Source organism: Cucurbita moschata, unplaced genomic scaffold (genome assembly GCF_002738365.1).
Source record: "Cucurbita moschata cultivar Rifu unplaced genomic scaffold, Cmos_1.0 Cmo_Scf00008, whole genome shotgun sequence".
NCBI classification, from domain to species: domain Eukaryota; kingdom Viridiplantae; phylum Streptophyta; class Magnoliopsida; order Cucurbitales; family Cucurbitaceae; genus Cucurbita; species Cucurbita moschata.
This window is the reverse complement of record NW_019268524.1, coordinates 5,755,712-5,761,141: the sequence shown is the minus strand read 5'-3', so window position 1 is coordinate 5,761,141 and position 5,430 is coordinate 5,755,712.

The following is a 5,430-nucleotide window of genomic DNA, read 5'->3' as shown; positions in this document are numbered from 1 at the left end:
TGAAATTCATTATTCAAATTAATTGTTGAATTAAAATGAAGAAAGTCAAACTGTTGACTTCATTTAATGAAAAAATACATGTTAGTGGGATTTTGAGGTGTCAAAATTTGGTTTAACCAAACTTACATGCTTGCCAAATAAACCCCACAAAAGTTTGAGTGGTATTTTGAGTGTCAAAATTTGGTTAACTCAAACATGCATGCTTGCCATGTAATCCCAAACATTTGAGTGGAATTTTAAGTGTCAAAATTTGGTGATCTCAAATTTGCATGAACATGCAAACATGACTCTTTAAATAGAGTGATCATGGTACATGGAAGGTCTTCTTCTTCTTGGTGAAAAACCTTGAGAAAAACCTCTCACAAACACTCTATTCACATATACAAAATCCCTCCCAAGTTTAGTGACTCACCGGATTCCACAATCCCGTTCTAAGGTCGGAGGATAGTGGAGAAGACACTAGTGGTGGTTCGAAACCAGTTCGTGAGGAAAAAGGAGTTTGGACTACAAAAGGTTAGTATTAAACTCATTAAGTTTTAATACTTATGAACATGCTAGTTATTTACTATAATTGATGTTCTAAACGTGCCTAAGATCCAAATTGCTTCCGCATGTGTTATAATAACACCAACAGAAATACGATAAACTGTCTGGAATCATAACCCCTATAGAAATGTGTATGAAATGTAAATTGAAAATGAGAATGACATGAAGCATGGAACGTGACAGGGGGGTTATGGTCATTAAAGATAAATGGAGAAATAAGGGGACCTCATGCATTATGTGTGTTCATGCATCTGGGGGGATACCCCCATCCCATCACGAGGGTAGGGACGCGTACATCCAATGGCAAGACAACGATCGTTATGCATTGCATAGCGCTGCCGTGATGGTTCTAGTTTTAACGGGTCCCGGCATAAGGGGCTCCTAGAGTATGCCCACCGGATAAGTCAGTGGCCCAGCGTTGTGCGAACTAGCTGGCGAGCCCATACTCGCACGTATGGGCTGTGTGTAGAGTATATGATACACGTCAACGATTGCCCGTTAGGATTGCACCGTAGGGAAAACGAAACGAAACTATAAGGTCCCATCATTTCATTGCATGTTGATTGTCGCATAACCCCGATAGGGGGTCACTTACTGAGTATTCTAGAAATACTTAAGCCTCGTGCTACTTTACTTTTGCAGATAAGGGCAAGGCACCCATGTGACAACGATGACGGCATCGTACATCTCGGAACCGTGGCACATGCATAGGATAGTTGCTTGTTTTTTTTCCCATTTCGTAGTCTAGGCTGAATTCGGTTTGCATATAGGTTAGTATAGGTTGAAATGTATTTGCATAATAAACCATAGAGTAGACTAAAATATTCATTTTAGTTTTGTTATTTTTCTTTTATTTCAATAATGTTCTTTTCTTTATCCTTGTAATGTTTTCTCTTTCACGAGCTAATAAAAGGCGAGAAGAAGTATTATTTATGAATAGGGCCCATTTAATATATATTCTGCATTTCAAGGTATAGTAATGACCTTAGATTAAATAGGTAAAATTTAGGGTCGTTACAGTTGGTATTAGAGCTCTAGGTTATAGATCGTGTAGACTAGCCTTCAGAGTAGGCTTGGCATGTTCCACGGTCTAATTACCGATGCCCTGACGTTGCCAAGTATACCTTATGTAGAATGAGGAATGTATAATCTTTGTGATATATTTAATGTGGTTGGCTCCAGTATGAAAATGTGTTGTGATGTGATCTGATGCAATGCATGTCTTTACGTTATGATATTTATGTTTTGTTTATCTGAATTATATGGTAGAATGTAGGGAATGTTATAAGTAAATCATAAGCTTAGTTAGAACCCTTTTCTTGGTTTCTAGAACTATGCCGCACAGAGGACGTAGAAGAGGTAGGAGAGGGAGAGGACGACCTTCCATTAGGAGAGGGGGAAGAGGAGAAGCCGATAGAAGCTCTTCCCAAGAGGGGTCGACTACCGGACCATATGCGTTTATACCACCTCCTGAATATGCACCTCCCCCACAAACTATACCACCACCTGAAAATGCACCTCCCCCACAAACTGTACCACCACCTGAAAACGCACCTCCCCATAAACTGCACCACAGGCTGGGTTGGACCCCGCCACAAGGTTAATGTTGGAATCCCTCCAAAAGACAATGGAAATCATGCTATCCACACAACATGCCACGTTGTTAGCTACGCAACAAGTCGCGGCAATGGCCACGCAACCAGCCAACGCGGCGGCCATGCAACAGGTGGATGCGGTAGCTATACAACCAGCCAACAACCCGCATCCAGATAGGGGTGCGAGTTGGTTAAAGGATTTCAGATGATATAACCCTCGTCCTTTTGTCGATTCAAAGGAAGATCCCATAGCGGCTCAAATGTGGATCGCAAACATGGAAACAACCTTTGAATCAGTGAGATGCCTTGATGAACATACGGTGGCGTGTGCGACGTATGTGTTACAAAAAGATGCCGAACTAAGGTAGTCAGATAATAAACAGAGCATCAACCCGGGCGGGGGAATTACAACGTGGGGAACCTTTAAGGAAGCCTTTCTGAAATATTATTATCCAAAGGAAACCCATATAAAGAAACAACAAGAGTTTAACCACTTAACCCAAGGTGATCGCACGGTGGATCACTATGATCAGGACTTCATGAGATTGAGAAGGTTTGCACCGTCATTAGCTAACACTGAAGAGAAACAGACAGAAAAATTTGTGTTGGGATTGAACCCGAAAACCCGCCGCATGTTGGAGGCCTTTAACCCAAAAACCTATGAAGAGGCCCTAAGGACGGCCAAGGCCCTAGAGGAACCCCCGGAGGAGAAAAAAACGGAGCCAACGGTTGTCACTGGGAGGAAATACCCTATCGAGGTCAAAACCACAGAATTGCAACCACTGCTCCAGAGACCTCGATATCAGAGTATGCTACCTGCTCCACCCCAAATAGCCCGATACCTAACACTAGAGAAGCCCTTGTGCCGTAACTATGGAAAACAACATGTTGGGAGATGTTTGGCGGGCTTAGGTATGTGTTATATATGAGGACATGGAGGTCATGTGGCCAGAACTTGCCCTACAAGGAGCTCGGGAAATCCAAGGGAACCCCTTCGAGGACCGGTCATTCAAAAGCCCAACATACAAACTCGCCCACAGACCAGGGCATATGCAACGACCAATAAAGAGGCGGGAACATCTAGCACTGTGTGACAGGTAAGCTTTCTATACTAGGACACTTTGCGTTTCCATTGTTTGATTCTGGTTCTACCCATTCCTTTGTTTCTTTACCATTTGTTAAACAAACAGGGTTCGTAGTAGAACCCTTAATGCATGTATTGTCGGTCGGTACCCCAGCAGGGGTAGACTTAGTTACGAAAAATAGAGTAAAGGACGGACAAGTGGTAATAGCTGGACAAACCATCCACGTAGACTTAAAGGTAGTAGATATGACAGATTTTGACGTCATACTAGGAATGAACTGGCTAGCCAAAAACTTTACTAGCATAGACTGCCATAAGAAAGCGGTGATATTCACACCTCCCAATGGACTTACCTTTAAGTTTAAAGGGACCTCCACAAGTACCACCCAAAAATAATATCGATGATGAAAGCGAGACGCCTGGTACAACAAGGGGGGTGGGCATTTCTAGCCTGTTCAGTAAACACAAAAGGAAAAGAAAAACCCATAGATACAATACCCATAGTAAACGAATTTATGGATGTCAGTAAACACAAAAGGAAAAGAAAAACCCATAGATACAATACCCATAGTAAACGAATTTATGGATGTCTTCCCGGAGGACAGGAAAAGAAAAACCCATAGATACAATACCCATAGTAAACGAATTTATGGATGTCTTCCCGGAGGACCTCTCGGGAACTCCTCCATCACGAGAGGTAGACTTTAGAATAGATCTGGAACCAGGAACGAGACCCATCTCTAAGGCCCCGTACCGCATGGCACCAACAGAATTAAAAGAACTTAAATCACAACTGCAAGACCTGTTAGATAAAGGCTTCATTCGACCTTGCGTGTCCCCTTGGGGTGCGCCAGTGTTGTTTGTCAAAAAGAAAGACGGCTCAATGCGTTTATGCATTGATTATAGGGAATTAAACAAGAGGACGGTAAAAAACAAATACCCGTTACCCCGTATTGAGGACCTATTTGACCAACTACGTGGGGCAACAGTGTTTTCTAAAATAGATCTTCGATCAGAATATCATCAAATTAAGATTAAAAATGAAGACATACTGAAAAAAGCCTTTCGAACCAGATATGGCCACTACGAGTTTGTGGTGATGTCTTTTGGTCTCACCAATGCCCCAGCGGTATTAATGGAATTAATGAACCGAGTATGTAAGGAGTGCTTAGACTCGTTTGTGATCGTGTTCATAGACAACATCTTGATATGCTCGAAAACGGACTTAGAACACCAAGAGCACCTTTGCAAAGCCTTAACTATTCTAAGGGGAACAAGCTATATGCCAAATTCTCCAAGTGCAAATTTTGGCTACGACAGGTTTCGTTTCTGGGGCACGTAGTGTCTAAAGACGGAATCTTCGTAGATCCCAATAAGATAGAAGCTGACACGAAAATGGAAACGCCCAACAACGGTCACTGAGATACGAAGTTTCTTGGGATTGGCTTGCTACTATCAAAGGTTTGTCCAGGACTTGCTAGAATAGCCACGCCTCTCATCCAATTGACAAAAAAAGGTATACCTTTTGTTTGGGACAATACTTGTGAGGCTAGCTTTCAAGAGCTAAAGCAAAGACTAGTATCTGCCCTAGTACTCATAGTTCCAGAGAGTTCTGTGGGATACGTGATTTATAGTGATGCATCCAAAAAGGGGTTGGGTTGTGTACTGATGCAACATGGCAAGGTTGTTGCGTGTGCATCACGCCAACTAAAGGATTACGACACGCCAACTAAAGGATTACGAGAAAAACTATCCTACACATGATTTGGAGCTGGCAGCAGGGGTGTTCGCGTTAAAAATTTGGTGACACTACCTGTATGGCGAAAAGACCCAAATCTATACGGACCACAAAAGCCTAAAATATTTGTTCACACAAAAAGAATTGAACATGAGGCAACGTAGATGGTTAGAGCTAGTAAAAGATTACAACATAGACATCCAGTATCACCCTAGAAAAGCAAGTGTAGTCGCTGATGCACTGAGTCGAAAAGCAGTACACTCGTCGCCCCTCATCACCAGGGAGCCATGAGTGCGAACTTATTTCGAATGGGCTGACATAGCGGTAGTAACCGAAGAAGTGGCAGCCCAAATAGCCTGACTGATAGTGCGTCCCACGCTCAAACAAAGGATCATAGACGCACAACGTGGGGATCCAAGCCTAAGCATAATCCTAGACCAATTGAAAGTAGGCCTAGTGGACGAATT